The 23,278-nt window shown below is 32.1% G+C and overlaps 1 protein-coding gene across 2 annotated transcripts in view; it reads left to right on the forward strand.

Moving 5' to 3' along the window:
- LOC112681283 (calcium/calmodulin-dependent 3',5'-cyclic nucleotide phosphodiesterase 1A-like) overlaps positions 1 to 23,278 on the forward strand; it is a 455,395-nt gene that overhangs the window by 218,755 nt on the left and 213,362 nt on the right. The gene's annotated exons all lie outside the window — the stretch shown is intronic.

Here is a 23,278-nt window from a genome sequence, read left to right on the forward strand (position 1 = left end):
TTGTCCTTCCATCTTTTCCGCGGTCTTTCCCTTGGTCTTTTTCCCTTGCTATATATGTCAATGCTCCTTTCGATATACTTCCATCTATATCATACAGGTTAAAATTAATGTATTTACAATTTAATAAAATGTTGTTATAATAAAAAATTTGTTATTGACGTATTATAAAAAAGTAAAATATAAAGAATTTAATATTAAGAAAAATATAAAAGTATTTGAACATCAAAAACATTGTTTTTTATAAGTCATTATTTTTTTTCGCCAATTTGGAAGAAAACAAAGCTTTAGAATTAATGAAAAAGACTATAAAGCAAAAATGTTGTTGCAACTCATAATATTAAATGCTCCAATAACAGTATGGAAACCAAATATATAAACAATGTTACAATATCGATGTTCTAGGAAATTAATCAATACGGTTTGAAAATTAATTATAACTGTTTACCGATTTCTTCTTTAACTGAAAGATTGATTTCAATGTTTAAATAGAATAGATATAACTATAAAAAGGTCCGGGAAAATGTTAAAATTAATATGCTTCGTTTTCATTAATCTAATGCGGTCATATTTTTATTGAAACGTTGCTATAATATAAATTAATTAAAATATTATTCATTCGTTTTTACTTCCAAAGTACTAATATATTTCAATGTTGTCCTTTCAATTGAACTTCAAGGAATCGACTCTGTTATTATTATTATTATTATTGGGATTGGAATGATAAATCGTGCAAAAGCTTTAAATTCCCTCAGAATATTTCAAACATTTCTGTACGCACCGTGTGTGGTTTAATCGTAATATGTAATATCAAAAATGAATCTACTAGTTTATTATTTATAATATGACCTAAACGTTCGCGAATGTTTCTCAAAAATTAATAGTTTCCTTCTAGTATAAAAGGTATCATATTGAAACCGTTAATAACATTCTATCCGCAATGTTGCGTATGAAATAACCGTTTAAAGTTTCAAAGAAATAAAATATGTACTTTTCTTTCCGGCAGGATGAAATTTTATTTTAAGATTTTCGATTATTTGTAGTTTAATCTATATGCTGGATTCATAAAACCGCAAAGGTAATATTCACATTCGGTTATCTAAAGAAAATAGACGTATATATTGAAAAATATTTGAATGCAACCTATTAGAGCGAGATATTTGTTTCATAACTAAACAGAAATATATATATATATATATATGACATTTTTCTATTATTGAATATCTCGTCTGACGTTTATATCTGTTTTATTTTTCGGCATTGAGATGAGACGACCATATATTTATATTAAAAATTGTCTATAATATTTACGGTGCGATTTTTAGAATATTTGATGATATGTGTGACGGAAAACAGTGAATGCGAAATAAACGAAGTGCACTGTGAAAAAATATCACTAATCAACATATTTTAGAATTGCAAATGTCGGAGAGACCAAATACAAAACAACTCTATATTAAAAAGTGTTGTGGAATGTATATTTTGGAATTCCGATTACGTAAATAAAAATATTATCAATTCGATTACCGACGTCATTCCAATAAACCAAATATGTTTATTAATTTCTGAAAAACGCCAATTTACTATTTCTGCATACATTACAACTCGCTCTTTTACTGATGGTGAAAGAAATAATTAAATCATATAAAAGTATTATAAGCTATTTTATAAAAATCGTTACCGAAAAAAGTCGTTTCTCATTTTTTCTATTTATACGCTGGTCGTATATCTTACAAAAGCTTGAAACAACGATTAAAAAAAAAATTAATTTATTGTTTCATTAACACTGTAATTATCATGGTTTTCAAAACCTAACTTCAACAAAAGAGTGAGAATGAAAAGTTTGATCACCACGAAAAACTGAAAGTAATGATGAACGACCTGTTTCGTTGCAGATTTCGAAATAATGTTTTATAACACTATTCGAAGGGTAATGAGGAAGTCGCTTGATATGGATCAACAAATCAAACGTTCTCAGATAAATTTATTTTTTGAAAACTATAATACACACGCGGTGTTTTGAACATTTTTTGAAAATAATTATAAAACATTTCGTAGCTTGTAAAAATTTGAAAATTTTGAAAATTGACGAATGGTTTTTCGACAATTTTTTTATTCAAATTTTGGTACGATCCAACATGTTTATACCACTGCTTCGCATCGGTCCTATATCGTTTGGCCGTGTTTGTTTGAACCAGGATTCCTGTAATCCTCATGCTACTTGAATTCGACGCTCTTCGATAGATAAATTAGCCGTTTTCAGCAGATCGGTCATCAAATAAAGTAATACTGGTCTCGTCGGCCGCCCGTGTGCCGTTCTTAATGACACTGTGTTCTGTAGGTCCAACACGTTGAAAACGGTCACTTTTATTACCACGTTTACGGTAGGCTCAGCGGGTATAGTAATTTTGAAAACGAAAAAAAACTGTACACGCTCGTGACCATTTTTCACCGCACACAACCCATAAGCCTACACGGACCAGCAAGCATACGTTGTACTGTACATATACAGTGCACCAGTTGATGTTGGAACAAAACGTGTAAACGCTAAGGTTTTGTTTGACCGCGTACGGTGCACGGTGTAGTTTGAACATCATTTTTGTTCGTACGTCGATGGACATTTTGTATCGTAACAACACCGACCGTTTTCCGTTTTATTCAAAAACCGAAAATGATCACACGCTACATTTATTATTCATCGGTTTTCCTATGAACGCTCTAGTTTCCGCAGTTCCGCATATTATGGCTCCTGTTTCGCGCACCGTAAATTTAGCTTTAGCAGCTACTGCCATATGACATTGGTCCTTAAAACTAAAAGAGAAATCTGACTAAATATTAGCTACCGAAAAGATCTGAAAAATTTACGGTTACGGTTCGAACATCGAATACGGACATACACTTTCGGTTTTCTTCATTTCGAACGCCGAACACGGACACGAAGAATCAAACTCCTCGGTGTGTATTCCGTTGAAGGTGTTTTGCATCAGTTTTATTGCCCGCACACTTTCGGTGTACGTCGTCCGAACTATACCGTACGCCGTACATGAACAAACAAAACCTTAGTGTGTGGCCACCTTGATCCGTTCACGTGAGTTCGTCCGAGTTCTGCGACACAGTGGTGGATCTAGGATTTTCTAATGAGTGGGGATATAAAATATTTTCGTACATAATATGTATAGGTATATAACCTTTATTCTACTAAATTTACAAAACAATATTTAATTTTCTTGATGACTGTGCCATTACATAAATTACTTTATCGGATTTCACTTGTATTGTCCTATGAACAGACAACACGGTAAGCCCATTCAGTCGCCTTTATATAAAAAAAAAAAAAATAGAAAATAAAAATATGTTAAAATGTGTTAATCATTAATATATACTACATAAATACCCGACAGGTAGAATTTCTCAAGTAAGTTTCTTGTATTTTTAATGTAGAGAATGTTAGCTCAGCTGTACCCTAAGAGTAATAGTACTCCATTACATACACTATATGGCTGTACCCCGGCTCATGATATAAGTATGAGATGTGTATCCGTAATCTTATATGAAGTTAGATACGTGTATCCTATACGAAATAATGAAAACGAAATGATAAAAAAATGGTTTTTATTTAAATTGTGAACGCAAAAATCGCATTGGTCGCAAAAAACATGTTTTAAGCCACGGCTCACGGAAAGGGGGGGGGATCTATATCCCCATATTTCTCCACTGTAGATCAGCTACTGCTGCGAATCCGTCCAGAGCGTGTCTGTTGGTGTGCTCGAACGTGTTCGCGTTCGCGTCGATGGCGTCTCGTCGGTGAAACGATTTTGTACGGCAAAAAAAAACGTCTCGCTGAGCTGCCGGACGCTCCCTCCGTACCGTGGTTATCGTACGTTCCGCGCTATTATACGGTGCCTAGGTGCTCGTAAAATAATATTCCGAAATCTAATTAATTGTTTTCGACGTCGTTTCGAAGCTATTGGGTTACTCGGAATGGACAAAGTTTTTGCGAATCGCGTTCCCCAGAGCGGCTTTGAACGACATCCGAGTTCGCCGAATAGTAATTAAACTAATTGCACCGTAATGTTTACCGTGGGACTTGGTGTAGTTAATCTAGTTACGAACGTTCGCCCGCGGTATAAAGACACGAACCGCGTGTACCTGTTGCCGCGTTCCGACCCGCGAGTATTAGCAAATCGAATTAATGCGCTAGTAAATAAAAACCCGTCGAGAACGAAGGCCGACACGACGGACAGCGAAGTAAAGGGTGCACGGCCTCGCTCCGCCGTCCATCGCAGCGTTTCAACACGAAAACTATAATTTCGCCGACGGCTGAAAATTAGTCACCGCGAAACGGTAAGAGCGTGTCATCGAAATCGGTGTGCGCTACAGTTCGTCTATACGTTTTGTAGGCGTTTCGCGGCCTGTTCGGGTTAGTACGTGAGCAATTGAATTTTATCGCGAAAGTTGTTTTCCAAAACCAAGCAATATGCATAGAAAAAATCAATAGTACCTACACCACTATTATACGACCACTGTCCGTGTATATAATTAAAAGTAGTATCTATTGTGTTTATAATTGAAATCGTGAAAATAATTCGCGCGTTTCATATCCAAGCCAATTTAAAACTATTTTAGAAGTGTACAACCACATTTTTTTTTTGTACAGCGTAACGCTTTGCGCGATTGTTTGTGTAGTTTGTTGGATTTTTCTCAAAAAAATTACATAACTTTTTTATTTTTTATTTTTTTATTTAATAAACCGAAAAATCAATAAGCGTACAACACTCAACAATTGTTATTAAATCATTTTTTTTAAAAATAGAAGTCGTGTAACATTATTATTTTCTAAAGCTGTTCATTTAAAATTATGTGCAATATGCATTTTATTCTGTATTTCATACAATAGATTTACAGAATTTAGAATATTTGTTTTGTTAATATACAATTTATCTATAAAATAGTAACTTATTAATAAATAAGTATAGATAAAGAAAAAAAACATTAACATCTTTAAAAACATAAATAATACGTTTTTAAGATTGTAGTTATTTAATAAAATAATTATTATTTAAATTTATATTAGTAATTAAAAATAAAATTGGTTTAATAATTTAACTTTAATATCTATCCGTATTTTAGTCTCGAATGTTGTATGGAATGCAAATAGTATTATTTATTAGTACAGTGTTATCTACGTATGTTCCGGTGTACATAAATATAATTTCGGATTATTTATGTTGATAACGTTGTACGCGTATTCCCAAAGACCCCTGTTCTAAATTGTCTCCATGACTCTATCCGAATAACAGTTAAATTCGTCCCGTCGTCGAATGATGTACAATGATGTTAAACGGAATTTTCGGATCATGATGTACGGAAAAATCACAGGAGACCTATTTCCGAGTGGGAAATAAAAATCCATAACATCACATCGGTCGAACGAATAAAAAAAGTACTCTGGGGAAACGAGTTATAGGCTGCGCGAGCGATTCTCAGCGTTTTATTATAATCTGTGAATTTTACAGTGGCTATTGTTATAACGCGGACTCGTGTACGTGCGGTCGTCAATGGAGATAATCCTTTATCACGAAGAAATATTTGTTTATTATTGAAGTTTATGTAGACACGATAAAACGTCCTACTCTCCTACCCTCCTCCCTTCCGGAAAGAAAAATAAATATATTACTTTATTATATTATACGTACAGCGAAAAAGAGAAAGAGAGAAGGAGGTTTGACGTTTGCGATTATGGATTGAGAGTATAAAGGCTCAACGACTGCACGTACATCGTTTTGACGATTTTGTTTAAAAATGAACACATTATTCTCAGACCGTGTGTCTACATTTTTTTTACGTTTTTTTTTTTTTTTTTTGCTATTGTTCAACACGCGCATGAACCGTTAACAATAGTACGTATAAAACCGTTTGTGTGAAGCAAAATTGTTTTACAAACACACGAGTAGCTCCTATTGATTAGTAATAAAACACAACACAATGAAATCATTTGTAATGAAGAGTATTTGCGTAACATCGTTTAAAATACTTGTGTAAGTTCTCTTACTAAATACAATATATTTGAGCACATGCATATAAGTAATGTTTGACTATTGTTGCATCATGCATCGTGATCGGTTGCCGTATAAATATTTTGCTACGACGATTATTTGAAAACAAGACATATGCGATGAAAAAATCTAAACGTATTTTTTATGAGATGTTTATTTGTTTACACCCATTGCTGTTATAGAGATAACCGATGATGGATTTCTTTGAGTTTTTTTTCGAAAGATCATTTTTATTTGACTTTCAGTTTTTTATTAAAATCTAAAAGTCCTTTGACTATTTGCTTTAAAAGTTACTTTTTCGGAATCAAAGTCATCCATATAATATATTATATACATATCCGTCTTACATGAACAAGAATTTTTATTTCGTAATGACAGTAGATATTTATCTCTTGAATAATGCGAATTGATTTCATCCAAAAAAAACAAATATAAAATATTGGCTATAGTCTATTGGCTATATTAAAATGTTAAAGGAATATTAAAGGATCATGAAAAATATATGAACGTTACTACCGTTATTTCAACCGTTTCGACCGATTGTTTGCGTCGGATATTGAATTCATCGATCATCACTGATTATTATTATTATTACTATAAAGATCGACAAATTTTTTAGCGAAACCTCTTCCGTTGCGTGCACCGGTTGAGTTGTGAAGTTTACCGAGAAACACTTGGAGGAAACTATTATTCATATGCAATTGTTATCGTTCCCTACGATAACAGATAAATTATAAATATTAATACGCAATACTCGTATGTAATTTATAATTAATAGAAAAAACATGATTTAGTAATTGATTTCAGAATATTGTTTTTCAGAACTATCAGCTACGGTCGACCGCTGACGGGACGCAATAGTGTCATAATAGTTATTAAAGAAAACATATTTTTCATTATTATTATCATTATTGTTAACAAATTAATTACTACAGACATTTTTAATGTTGACGAATACTATTACCGAATAGCTGATCGTCCCAGTGAACATTTCGGAAAAATGTTAAAGGGTACATTTTTTAAGCACATTGAGAGGTAGGGTGACCTAACCTAACCCTTGCGTTCAGACCTATCAACTTCAAGGGCTGGGAGTCGCTTCTCTCAGCAGCCAGTCACGACAAGGGTAGGTGGAGTGTTATAATTTGTGGAGGGTCCTTAACGGCTTTGCTGAAATCGGTCGTCTGCTGCGATTTAGAAATTCTCTGCAATGTGAACTGTCGTCGCTGTATTATTATTATTGCTATTATATTGACGGGACTTGTGGTTTTAACGGCATATCGCAACTTCTACGTTTTATTAGACAAACACGAAACTTGATAATACCCTGTAACAACTATGTACATTTATACGTACGTAGGCTCAACTAGAAATTGTTCTAGAACATAAAATATTATTATAATATTGTATACTTTCCCCGGTTTCGAAAAAAAAAGCAAAGTATTATTCAGTGGTGCCCAACACGCGTCCCGCAAAAGTATTCAATTTGGCCCGTTACAATTTTTTTTAAAATGAAACAAAATATTTGAAAAAAAAATTTAATAACAACAGTTTTTTTTTTTTTAATGTATTATTTTTACTTTCGGGATTTTTCAAATAGAAATGTCACGATATAAAAATATAAATAATTTACTGATAAAATTAATGTGTACCTACAGCGTGTACCTCAACCTGTATTCTTTTCAGTATTCAATAAAATATTTTAAAACAAATTCAAAATGTACCTACATGAATATTGTGTACCTACTATATGCAGCACAATATCATTTAGAATAATATTAATATTATGCGTACACTAATATTTTGATGGCCCGTTCTAAGATAATTGTTCATCAAAGTGGCTCGTCGAGGAAAAATGGTTGGACATCACTGGTATAATATATTATTATTATTAGCGATCAACGTTTTTTGTTTTAAACGAATGAACATTAATACGGAGAAAAATGGTAAATGTTTATAGAATGTTAATTTATTATACTATTAAATGAATTAACTGAAGCACAGCACAAAGATATTATAACTATTTGACTTCACAAGTCTTCAGTCGCCCGTATAATAGTTTTATACTTAAAAACAATAACCGACCCAAAATGTTATTTAAACTCTTTGACGGGAGCTGCATTGTAGTTGAATTTAATAAAGGAAAATCAAAGTTGTAACGAACATTCACTAACAAAAATTTATAGTTTGGTCCGACATTCTGTATAGTGTCTACTTTGATGGCAACAAATGCATCGAAAACAGAAAACTATCAGAATAATAATAGTTCAATGATATGTACAATATAGGTGAATAAAATTGTATGATCTATTTGTTCACACTGAACTTACAATTGATACACACGCAAAGATATAACTATCACTTCGTTATAATATTCTGATAATTAAAATTATTATAGCGCAGTGCAAACGTGCTAAGATTAAATTCTTGATATTAAGCCCACGAATAATTTTAAACACTCATTTTGGAGACGAAATAAATGTAAACACTATTTTTTTGTATTTTCATAACACATACTATCATTAAAAATATATTATTTGTTCTAATAAACCTGTAGATTGGATAATTTTATTTCATATATCAAATAAATGTATATCATTTTTAGTAAAAATCATTTCAGTATGCAAAATTACAAATTATTCATAACATACAAAATAAAATGTTTTACAAGTGTTGTGAAAATTAGGTGTATATTTAAATTTTTTTATATATGACTATGTACATGATTTCAACTAGACAGAGTGCTCTGATTATCATAAAATAAAATTATAAATATAAAAATGGGTCCTTGTAGTACTTTTAGGTCGTATTATTTTGAATTTCTCAGCAGTTTTCTTAATAATTAAAAACAACGGTGAAAGGAATTGCTAATATAGTATAATGTAAGATTGTAACCCATGAAAAAATCGCATATTATTTTGTCACACACTATTTTTTATTTTCTACTTGAAACTGTATACACGATTTGAACCAGAAGAACTATTTCAACCATCACAATTAAATTATCTCTGATATCATAATATGATACATAATACATATTTAATACATATTATGTTGTCTAGTTGGTTCTTAAAAAGGAATAAATTTACGAATTTCTCAAAAATTATTTCAATAATTTGAAAAAAAAAAAACGAAAAGCTTACTTAATTAAAAGCTTACTATACTTAATTTGGTAACATTAATCGCATACCGGTATTCAGTAAATTATATAATTTATATTTTTTTCGTAACTCAAAAAATAATTTTCGAAAAAAAATGAAATTATCACTAAATTGTTGTATTATCATTTCTTATAAACGTTAAGATTATACCATATATTCACGTTAATGTTTATAATATTATTTCTAAATATTATAATAGTATAATTTAATATAATAATTGGGTATATTTTAATCAAGTACCTACTACACTAGACCATAAGTCGTACTCTATTGTGTACGTTTTATGCATTACAGTGTATACTCGTATAAAAATACATACAGTAATGGTTTGCAACACGACGGTTGATTAAGGTGTAATAAATTAGGCAGTTATACGTACAGAAATTATTTCACCACATTAATAATTTATGGATCGTTTACGGGCGTCTGAAACAAATGAAACACTTCTATTAGACAATGGAAACCAATCCGACTGATTTGCAAACAACATTTTCACCGCACGATTTCACGCCGAACGCGCCAGTGTTATGAACACCAGAAAAGTTTAACGGCAACTTTTGGTGATTGTGCGCAATACCTTAGTAATATACATAAAAACACATACAAACGTACACACACACACAAACGGTTGAATATAATTTTGGTCGTCGTTTTTACCACCACACGCCGCGTGCGTATTTCACGTAATATATTATGTCAAAAACATAATTTACAACTCAAAACGGTGCAATAGCAGTACATCAAAATATACTCCCACACACACACACAAACACACACACACATTATATTCAATAACAATATTGTCTCTACTTTCTAGTGAGTGTCGGTGTCGTATATATCATATAGAAACAATATGCTTGTGAGTATAGTTAATTTATTATAATATCCATCACTGTGGGAAATGACACGTTGCGTAACCAAGCGAAAGAGAGAAAGAGAGACAATTGTTTAAAACCTTGGTGAAAAAAGTTTTTGGTATCAAATCATAAGGTTTTATATCTATTATAAATTTACTGCTCCACAAATCGGTGTTACTTATCCTGCTCGTGAATAATACTACGTGTTAAGAATTAAAACCACCCGTGAACTACACGTTAAATATAACGAATTATCCATTTTATTGTAACAGTTCTGTGAAATGAAATTTATTCGTAACAAAACAATTCTATCTTAAATATACAGCGTGTTGCGATATAATTACTTTTAACACTTCAGTCGAATCACTTATCATCGTATCATAGTATTTTTTTTCTTTTATTCAAACCGAAAACTCGTACTGCATACACTTACACGTAGAACTTAACTTTAATTTTTCCGATATTAATTTTCAAATGCGTTCATACTGGTGGCAGTAATATTGATGTGCGCAACCATTTAAAACAAACTCGGCATCAACCACGGTTGTTTTTTTGTTTTGTTTTACGTCATTGATAATATAACGTAAATCATAATAGTGAACAAAATGTAAATCGATTAAAAATCACTCACGTGCGTAAACGTGCTACTTCGTTTTATATTTTGATCAAATTAATTTGAAAATGTTTATAAACACAACATCGAATCGTTTTCGGTACGAATTTCATCGCGCGGAGTAAATAATAAACTCTACTTTATCACTTATACACATCCATATTGTTATAATTCTGCATATTATGATAACATTATAACTCGAAACAAATATTTCATACGAAAACGTCAATTATAAAAACTACGTTATTATCTGCCAGTGACCCGTACACGCGGAATAACTGATAGTTGTAACACGGGTAGTTCCTAACGGACAAAAAAATATGACACGTAACCGTAACAGAGAATAAGTGAGTGAGAGAGAGAGAGAGAGAGAGAGAGAGAGAGTGAGTGAGAGAAAGAGATTGGTCATGGTATAACGGTGAAGAAAAATAGAGAAGATAAAGGTAGAGAGAAAGGGAGGAGAGATTAAAAATACAACGATACGTCCGAAATACACAAACAGTGCTTTTTTTTTTTTTTGCTAATCCGTATCGACGCGTAAAAACAACACACCAAAAATTGTTGTCGGCATTTAATACTTTAGGCACGTCCGTTCCACCGAGAATGCGGTGACGAGTTCTACGCGATATACTACTGAGTTTATGCGTGCGCAGAACAATCCAACGTGCAGTTTTCGTTTACCTTTTTTGTCCTTTGTTTTTTTTTTTTTTTACACGACTCATGGTCCGAAGGGCTCCTTATTTGACTTAATCCGATGACGCTATGGATTTTTCCAGATTCTCAAAACGTAACATTTTACGCCAATCATTTTTTGAATCATCCGTGTGATCAACACGGTTACGGTGCCATGGTTCTTACTAGTCAGAATTAAATAGAAAGCCAACAATTATACATTTACGATCCTCGAGAAAACAAGATTACTTTTAATGACAATTAATACAAATAATAAAATATGTGAATCAAATTTCGATGTTTGGTAGTATTATTATAGAAGATTACAGTATTCAATATATACATTTTCGTGATTCTACGGTTAAATATTACCATTTACTTTTCTGCTTATTAAAAGTTATCATATTATTATGTTTAATATCGGACCAATGCCTAGTGGTAGTACCAGTAGTAGGACCAAGTGTTTTCTGGTAGGACCATGGTCTTATATGATCCGCCCTTGGCGCTGTCACTAGATCAGCATAATCGCTCCATAAGTTTTGGTAATAGTGTGTATTCGATCGTCACGTCAGTCTAGTGAAAGGTTGACCGTAAACCGTAATTGTTAATGCTTCGATTGAACGCTGCCATCGAAACATCCGAAAAAACCCAATCGTACACAAATACTATAGGGGTTATCAACTTTTCGGGCTTATGAATTTCTGGAGGTACCCGGTTATATGCAGGATCTTAATCGGATGTCAAATTTCCAAGTCTTAACGAGAGTGATGTACGTGACCGGCATGTTGATAAATAATGTAGTACAGATTGTTGAATTTATTTTCGTAATACAACAAAAGCGATGTGAAACTAATACAAGCTGCTATAGAAATTGTTTCGGAGCAGGAGTGGTTAGAGTTGATACGACAGAAAGTTTCAATTATAGTTCTCCGTGTAAAGAATTTTGTTACTTCCATAGTTATATAAATACGAGAAGCAGTGAAAATAAGGACAGAAATACGAGTTCATGTAATGATTATATTTAAATGTCAAAATTTTAGATTACTATAAAAGTCATAACATTACTGTACCAACTTATCTACCTATAAATTATGTTTTTGGTAAAAGTTTGAAATGACTTATCCAGTTTTTCAACTCAAGATATTAAAAAAAAAGTTTAACGTATCAAGAGGGCTGTGATCGAGTCGAATTATGGATATACATTTTATATTTGTACATTAGAATTAGATTTTTTATGTTTGTAGAAATCCCACTACCTACATTATTGTATTTATTTTTTTATTCCTTCACGTTCATAAAATACTTTATTGTTGATGCACGGAAACATGAAAATACACATGTTCTGCAATAACTATTTATGTAGTAATAATACATTCAAGTTGACCGGTTAACTATACTTAACGAACAACATATTAAAACATATCGCATTGTGTACATAATAATATGTCCCTTGACGACAACACATACATATGGGCTGTATACAAACTGAGTCTCAATATAAACTTTTATGACGAATTGAGTCCCGGGTTATTTTAGGGTTTATTTTATTTTATTTTTATTTTGTTTTATTTTATTTTATTTTAGGGTTATTTTAGGTTATTTTACCTATATACCAATTGAGTCCCATGAAATTATAGGTATAATACTAACTGAGTTCCATCAAATTTAAAAAAAAGAACATTTTCCTTCTCATTTTTAGAGACTTAGGACTGTCTGTAACAAAAAAATTTACAGGTATGGTTTTTAATTTTTCTTAATATTTTATAACCTACAAATATAGGGGTATAATGTATAATATGGATAATTTATGAATAATAAATACAAGTATAAGGTAATAATAAAATAACAATTTTTATATTGGTAAAAATGTATGGGATAAGCATTGTGTATATTCAAATCTAGTTATTGTGTTCGATTTCAACAACTGCATTTGATCTCCGATTTGTTTTTTCTTTTATATAATTTCTTACTAATTATATGAACATTTCTTATTTTTTTTTATAAGTTTCGTATTCTACATTTACAAAATGTTTATAAATTGGTAAATTTAATGTAAAATTGGTGAAATTTGTATTAGTCCTATGAAATTCCGCACAAGAAAGGTTTTACTATGTATATACAATAGACTCAAAAATAATTCTTGGATAAAAAATGAAATAGGCTAAAATTAGATCAACAGGTTTGGCGTTTTTGCATATTCAAAGGCATATGGCATTAAATATAGAAAAAATAATAAACCGTTTTGCTAAGATTAAAAGATGTAGAGATTTTGTTATATACCAATAAAATTAATTTGTATACTATGATGACTTTGATGATTTATTTTTAATAATATTTATTATAAGTTCCAAAACATGTAAAATAAAGGTTCTTCACTATGTGTATCTAACTCCTATATAAATTAATATGAATTTGTTTAAATAGCTATATTACCTATAGCTAAGGTCGGAGACATCTCTGACACGAATTAAATCAAACCTGAGTTTTGCCAATTTTTTCATAAATCATATAATTTTACATTTATATAATTTTCCAATCATGTTCTGTTTAATTTTGAATCGACGCTAGAAGAAAATACATTTAGTAGGCAAATATATTTATAAATATTTTAATTATAGATTATTTTTCTACTCTAAGTAGCATTATAAAATAATTTATAATGCATACTATAATTCACAAACATGAAACCTCATAGACATTTCAAAACTATTACTATAATAGTAATGTATCGTACATAGATATTTAAGTATGTATATTTAGGTGAATCGATCAGGTTAAACGGAATTCATTTTGTTCCGATGATTTGCTTATTCGCTTTGTTATTTATGTTTAATTATTTAACAATGGATGAGAAAAACATTATTTAAAACGTATGTGGTATTTATAAAGGTTGATTGATTTCGTTTCTGCAAAGTATTAAAATATAACAGTGAAAGCGATTAAAAAATTAATAAATACCCGGTCGCTAAAAAAATATAGAATCAACACAACCGTTTCCAAGTCCATAAGCCTTGGGTCATCGTGTGCGATTACGCGTGCAAAATACGCTTAAAACGTAACACGTGTACTTTTGAAGCTCGGAATCATACTGCAACTGGTGAGATCAGAGGTTCCCAACAATTTTCGATTTACAGCACCCTTAGTTATTTTATAAGAAATCGAAGGCACCTTATATCCATATTTTATGTATTTATATTTTGTAACTCCGAAGCTATCGAAGCGACAGCAATCAAACTAATATGAAAATTGAAATAGATCGATTTCCATATTACTATAAATGATATAGAATGCAATACGTTGTATATATTACAGTCTGTGTTATTGCTCAAAGCGTTTTTTCTTAAAATTTATATTTTGAATAATTTCATGGCACCCTCAATTCATGATCGCGACTCCCCGGTTGGGAATGACCGGGTTGGACAAACAGCAAAAAAAAATAGATTACTAAACGGATAAACGTAATGTTTCATTCACCGCGAGCCAATCGGGACGAATCGCGTAGGTCGATTTTTGTCTGAATTCGAAATCGATTAGCACACCCTTCAATCACACCGTATACACGACGGTCGGAAACGTCCAACCACTTGACCCTTTATAGTTGCCGTCGACGACCGTGTTGAAGACGAGCAATACCTACCCGCCCAGTCATGGCTTCAGAGACTTACAGGGGGGAGGGGCATTTTAAGTATTAACTGTTAAAAGTTGTTTCTCCGATTTAGTATTAAAACGCAAAGTCCGACTGCGTTCCTATATTATGATAAATATATCATATTTTATTTTTATTTTTTTTATTTTTAATCTGGAGAATTGTACAATCTGTAAAGTAAGGTTTACAATAAGCACAAGTGAAGAGAGAATTAATACAGAAAATACAAAATAATGGATAATGTAAAATAATGGAAAATAATAATAATGGACAACAAACAATAAGTTAAGTTAAATCACAATTATTTAAATCGGTTCAGAACAGGGGGACTTAGGTGAAGAGGCCATCCATTAATGGAACTTCTTAACATGTGGGGGTGGGGTTAGTATAAAAATAGGTCACGAAATCATGTTCATTTTAGACGCCTTCTGGGGTCACCAGGAATGATGGGAACAGATAGATCTGAAATTAAGGGGTTGCGATGATTGTGGAGATTGGAATGCATACGTTTGTAGAAATTCTTGGCAACGTTTTTTAGTGTTTGTATGGATAGATCTTTGTGGAGAGTATCGTTGAAAACATAGAATGGAGCTTTAGTTATTTATCGTAGGCATTTGGATTGGAAGGATTGGATTTTAGTAATGTTGGAGGGTTTGGTGGCACCCCATAATTGGATGACATAAGTCCATATTGGTTTGAGGAGTAATTTGTATAAGAGAAGTTTATTCTTGAGGTTTATATGTTTAAGTGTCATAATATTGTTTTTTAGGCAAAATAAAATTGTTAGGTAGGTATCTAATTAAATAATCGTGATTTTACAGTTCGCAATGACAAAAATTTACTAAAAAATTTTTGAAAAACCTGGAGAGGACCATGATCCCAGTGTCCCCCGTTGGAGCCGCGCTTGAACCCGCCGGTCCGGCCCGCTAAACCGACGGTTGCTAGCGATCCGATGCCCGTTCGAACGTAATCGAACGTACCTCGACCGGACGCGGAACACGGTGTTGGCGGTACGTAGTAAATGGGGTACACGGTCAACCCGGCGCTCGATGATATGAAAACAACAACGGATCGTAACTGACTCGCTGGCGGTTTCGCGTTTCATTTCCGTCGTCCCGTGCGGTCTACCGTGTGCAACAAGTGTTCGGAGTTCGGCTCGCGCGTCCCGTCGTTGTCAACGCGATCCCGCTGACATTTCGGGAGAACGCCAAAGCGCTCACCGGCCACGTCTAACCCGGGCCCGAAACGTTACGAAGATCTGCCCTGACCCTTACGTTTTTCGTTCGCCCGCAGGTTCGCGGTCTTCTCCACTCGTTTTTGCGAACACAAAACGTGGTCGGATCTGACCGCAACAACAGCACCGGTCATGGCGTGGACCAGCGATCCTCGACCAAGTGGTGCGCAGTAACGTTCGTGCGTGTGTTCCGAACGGATCTCTCACACCAAAATAATTACAAAAACTTTAATATACGGACTGCGTATAATAATAATAATAATAATAATAATAATAATAATAATAATAATAATATGGGTGGCCCACACGGTGCACACTAAAAATAATTTTTTTTTTTTAATTTTCCTTTATTCGCACATTACAGCAACACTAAATACAATACAAATATAATAAATCATCCACACAATTGTAAATGTATGAACGAAAAGTGTGGGCCACACGGCACCCACTAAATACTAATAAATAATAAATAAATGCTCTAATGCCTCAGGTCCGTCGAATTTTACTAAAATAATACACTTAACAAAAATTTGGTCGACCACTACTCACGTACAATTGTGAAACACGAGGTGTGCCGGAGCCTGTGATTAATAAAACTAATACGATAAAAAGTACAAGTTGACCCGGCACACACACAATCGTACGCCGATAGCTGTTGACGAAGAACTCACAAGTGCCGTCACAGCACAATACAAAACGACGATGAAAAACCACGCTATTTACAAACGCCGCCGCCGAGAAATGACCAATCTGAAACGATTTGAACTTAAGTACACAAGTAACTTAAAGTTACTGACCACTTACCAGACGGCAGACAATATACAACACAAACGAAAAACGTGGTTTTGGACAATGTTAACTTTCGACTACAAACGGGAACGAGAACGATAATTCCAGAAAACTAATATTAATGTGTACACATGGACATTTGCCGCGAAAACTACGGCCGCCGGGCCGCCGGGTACCGTGTTTACGATGAAATATCTTGGTGCCACCACACTAAAACTGAAAGCACAGGACTTAAGAAATCTTGTGGCACTGAAAATACGACCTTTAGAACTTTACGTGCAACATGACCGATAGTTTTTTGAAAACACCGAATACCGAACATTTACGTGTGATGATAACATCGTGATTACACAGCTGATCAATCGCACGTGGAAGTGTACCGCCACGCAAATTATAATATAAAATAGATAACAGCACAGATACAAACATGAAACTAATATAATTAAACACACGGCTCAAACAGATGGCTTTAACTTTAAACTCGCACACCTATGCGTACTCATCGCTGCACATTCGTGGAGTGCTCTTTAAAATGGTACGTGGACATTTTCCAAGCACTTGCAGGTGTCATCCGGACGTAACGGGGACCCAGCACTAATGTTCTGTAAACGAAGTGCGACTGGTCTCGGTACACCCGCTATTATTTTCAGAGCCGTAACTAAGATGAGGCGAGCGAGGCACTTGTCTTGGGTGCCTGACGCTGGGGGGTGCAAAATTATTAAATAATTAACTTATTTTAAGAAATATTATTTCTTGTTTTTATTATCTTGTTTTATTATTTGCTAAAAACTTAAAAAAAAAATACTTATTATACGTTTTGAGTTGAGGGTTTTAGTTTTTATTTGTGAGTTTAGGCCATAAAGTACGTCCTAGATCATATAACCAGTCATATGACGTCCGTTATCGTAGCTTATAACGATACAATTGACAATGTTCCCGCTATAAGCTCGTTTCGTTTACCGTACAATACACGTGTTCTTATCGAACATGTGCAACTTCTGTGTCAAAAACCTGTGACATACGCATAACACGAACGACTACTTTTTTTCTTTTTTCAATAAATTACTTCTAAATACCATATCTAGTTTATTCGTATGGTCAAACCTATGATTATAAGTAATTTTTATTTTATAAACGGAATGTATTAATTTACGTATGGATATGTAATCGATTTATTTATAAAAAATTAACAAATAATTTAATTGGATTATTTTAAAGCATTGGGAATCTATTACGGGGATTCATGTGGACTGAGAATCTGAGAGCAGTCCCAATTTCACGCACTCTCGAAACCAATACATCAATGCAACGTTAGGTGTCACTGTCGTGATTTTTATTTTCACATACAGTATTGGACGTATAATATCATTGATGTACTGTATTCTAGAGATCTACACCGTCCGTTACGTCTAAGATCAGACTGGACGGAACCGATGAAAAAAAAGCTGTAAGACTCGGGCCAAATTAATAAAATACAAAATTAGTACCAATTAAATCTGATTATTTTTTCAATTAACTAAAAATACCGGACTGTACTCAAATATTGTTTATATATACCTAAGAATGTTAATTTTTCGGAGGAAAAATAACAATCCAATGATATGGAAAATCTCACTTTAATTAATTTTGCTTTCAATTTTTCTAGGTTAGAAATTATTATGTCTGATTCCTCAAAGTATGATCGTCCAAGTTTTCAATTTCACTATCTTCAGACTTTTCACAGCTAAAAATATCGATTACCAATCTTCTATCATGTTAAAAATTACCATACTCGACGGATTTCGAAATTTTATGGTACAGTGTAGGTTTTAAACAATTAGAATACTCTCGATCGAAGTATTTTTATAAATAAAAGAATAAACATTATAAGTTTTACTATAAAAATACTATATGTGTAATATTGAAACACAAGTAGTAAATTTTTCATAAGAATTATTTTCTTTTGTTAAAGATATATATTCAATAATCAGGTCATGCGAGGAGCCGTAATGCTTAATTGGCAAAAGCTCATTAAATTAAAAAAAAAAAAAAACAATACGTGGTAATTCCTATAAAACTGATGGTTTGAGTAATGAAGTAATACGTATACAGTGGTTGAGGACGTTCATGCATCGTTTTGCTTTAAAGTGTATATGAACATTAATATATAAATTTTTTTTATTTCTTTCATTTATTTTCATTAAATAATAATTACATATTAATAAATAAAAATAAAATATTTGGTGAGATGGTTAATTGAACCTATTGGATTTCATTCTCGTTTCTCATAATATCGTAATTTTTATAAAACGATATAAACATCGTAATATCAATGATTCGAAGTCTATTCGTCATTTTCCACATTTAATTTCTATTCATATTTATTGAAAACAAAAAAAATTAACAATTATTGAATATTTTCGATTTTAAATAAATTTTCTTTCAATAGAAATACAACTTTCATATAAGTACGATTGGTATGGATGTCGAACATATGTATTTCATAATTTTCATAATGTTTTATTCGGAAAGTGTGATTGATATTTGATTTTCGTTATTTTTATGTCCATATATTTAACTGAAATTCCATTTCTAAAACACCACTTGCGTACATTCTATTTTGATCGATAACCAAGTTTTTACAAAATATTTTTACTTTTAAACGGTAAACCACTCGTATGCTTTTTCAATTTTTGTGTACCGCTTAAACCATAAATCGATTTTTCCGAGATATAATTATTTTCTCACTAGTTATATTGAATGCTAACGTTTGTAATGTTTCTGTCAATTATTTTCACGAAACATTCAAGCCAATATCCGATCTGCTCAATTTTGAGAGAAAGTGTAAAGAAATAAGAATTAAATATATTAGTGGGTATAATAAAATTGATACTGATGAGACTAATTATATTTGTTTATTACATTACCTCGACTGAAAATCTTTGATAAAATATTTGAACCACATTACGACGCATCTTATGAGCAATATAAAATAAATCATATTTTTCTATTGATTTCATCATCGATAATTTAATAATTTGAAGAGTTGTTAAAAAATATTTACAACCGAAATTAATATTCAAAACATATTTTGAAACTTTAGAATCGACCAACGTTCAACTAAAAGTTGACTGAAAATGTAAGATACACAGTTTTCAATTGAACAATGATAAACCTTAACATATACTTTAGGTAAATCCAAACAACAATTAATTACAAAGATTTATTACGATCCAATACGAAGTACGTGTCGAGTATAATAAATAGAAAACATGATGAAAACGCATATTAAATGAACGAATAACGAATCGTTCGAGTTTCTACCGCCTACAAAAGTGATATATATCTAATAAAAATATTCCAGTAAACGAGTAATTTTAATTCAACAAATCACGTCTGATTAGTAAAACCATTGAAACAGGATTATAGGCATAATAGGATGTTTTACGTTACATTCAGACAATGTAATACGACGAAAATCGAAATTAATTAGTGTCGAGGCTAAATTATATTTAATTGTTATTGCCAGGTAATAGTGAAAATATATTGATCCAAGAAGCATTTTGCAAAAAGAATATTTGACTTCTACATAATATTAGAAGATATTGCAATCGATTTACGTTCACTAGCAGAATAAAAAAATAAAATTACATTTCTTCATTATAGACACTTTACTGTAGCGATTCTCAACACTTGCACATAGTCGACCTCAGAAGACTTTAGAAGATAGATTCATCCAATTTTTCATGCAACCGAAAATAATGTTCAATGTGAGCTCACAACATAAATTTTTACAATTGCCAACACAAGTAGTAAAGGTACCTAATCAAGAACGATTCGTTGATAAGAAGAAAATCGCGCGTTGCATTTCACTTTTCAAAAGCACATCAAACGTGATCGTTTCCACAAGTGTCGACCAATATGCCGTGCCATATATTCTATAAGCTTGTGAGGAAAAAAATGCTGAGTTTACACCGGGTGCGTCGAGCAGAATAATCGACAAAAACGTTTTGTTAGTTAAAAAAAAAAAATTATTTTACAAACTTAATGAAAAATATATTTTATCAGATTTTTTTTTTTGTAAAATTTTCGACGATTGATTTGAAATTATTTGCCACCCTAAAGGCTTGGATCACACTAGGCATTTTGTCAGTGACAAACCCACGACTAAAAATGACCGTTCATTCTATGCGTCTTATCGGTCGCCGAAAACTAAACGTCCAAATGAATTTGATTAAAAAGCGCTTGAATCCTTATTGATTTGATATATATTTTATAAATAGTATTATGTTGGTCGATTTCGAAAAAATCGTATCTAATATAATCGTGAAAATCAAACCAATCAACATTACTATAAGTATTTCAGTCCAGATCAGTAATTTTTCTTATTTTTCAGCAGCTGAAAGATTGAAAATTTTGGACGGAGTACAGTTTTGGTTGCTTTCGGCTAACAAGAATATTTCATAATCCCTATTCATGCATTAATTTGAAACTACAGTCGTGTCGCGATATCTCGAAAAACTTGACAACTCGAATTGTGTTTTATTCCCCTAGAAAATTCTTCCCTTTTAAATTAGTTTGATATCTCGAGTTATACATATCTCGAAGTGAATTTTTATCCATCTTCAATTTCGAGTTATCGCGACTCGACATTATATTCCATGTATATAGACGGTTCTAGACTTCTCAAATCAATTTTCCGATGGAATACATTTTATTTGTTGTTTTTGAATTTTCAGCTCTGAAATGAAAAAATAAATAAATAAAAAATAACAAACGTACGGAGAGTCGACCATCGAAAACGTACATCGTAGTCGGCTCCGTACGAACTAACGTTATCGGTGGCGTCTCCGAGGCGTTTTTTTTTTGGAGTAACCGAATCGGTAATTTTTTGAAAAAGGTATTTTTCTAAATTTAACCGAATTGGTTCCCAATTAAAGAAGGTATTTTATTAAGTCGATCTGAATAAATTCCCGTTTGTTTTCAGTCCAAATAGTTAACATTTTATTTTTTATTTTTTTAGTAATTGTTAGGTTGTACAAACATATTTGGTAATAAATATGTATTGGATGGTATAAAATATAAATGTACCTACACTTTATAGTATTTACGTAATAAAATGGTGATATATTGTTATATTGGAGGTTTAGCAAAGTAGATCAGGGGCGGGTTTTATCACTAATCAAGGGAGGGGCTAATGGAGGTTTAAAAATTTAGTTAGTTGGTTTTTTTAAATCTATATAAAATTTTAAATTACAAAATATTTTTTTGAGACCCTCATAAGTAAGTCATTTTTTTCATTATAATAACAAAGTTTAAATAGTTACATTATTGGTATCAATTTTAACCTGAAACCATTTTAAAATATAGGTAAATACATATAATTAACAACAAAAGTGAGCTATTTATGTATAAAAAAAATAAATAAAATAGGTACCATAGTCATCAATGACCATGGATAATATTTTATTATAATTATTAATATATAATAATACTTTGCTTTGTAAATAGATAGCTTAGTCCCAAGGGGGGGAGCTAATGCCCCCTTAGCCTTAGATAACCTTAGATAACAATTGAAATATTGGCACTTACATATGGCTGTATGGATATGAAAATAATGTTAGCGAGCACTGTACAGTCTCAAATAACACATCGTCATTAATATAAATTTATTTTCGCCTACACATCGATTGTATTTTAATAAATATATATTTTTTAAATTGTTCGTTATTATGGAATTTATGTTTGGTTAAAAGGGACCAAGTTGTTGAATATTGAAAGTAACAAGTTTGGGTTTCAAAAGAACCTTGCAGAGTATAACATACAGAGGTGGATACATATAAAACGAAAATGTGAAACTTAAGTGAAATCGAATGGAGATTATTTGTGCGAAGAAGTCTTTAAAATTGAGAAGAAAAATGTGCATAACTAAACGGTTTCGGCTGGACTTGATGAAATACCTTTTTCAAACGGGAACCAATTAGGCGTGCGGTGTTAGGGCCCGCGAACTATTTCGGTACCAGCTGTTATTTCCCGACCGATTTCCCGGTGGTACCGCGAATCGGTCTAGTCACCGATTGCGATAAGTGTTTCGTACGTTATCTTTGTGTAATTACGGACGCGGTTGGGTTTCGATTGCCAATTTATTATGGGTTTTTTTTTTTTCGTCGGCCGCCGGAAAAAACGCTAGTCTTAGACTCAGCGACGTATCTAGACTTACGTCTATGGCCGGTGGAGGGGGCCGACTTGATTTTTTTCTTTGATTTAGGCTTAAAAT

Source organism: Sipha flava, unplaced genomic scaffold (genome assembly GCF_003268045.1).
Source record: "Sipha flava isolate LNK unplaced genomic scaffold, YSA_version1 102_pilon_pilon, whole genome shotgun sequence".
Classification (NCBI taxonomy): domain Eukaryota; kingdom Metazoa; phylum Arthropoda; class Insecta; order Hemiptera; family Aphididae; genus Sipha; species Sipha flava.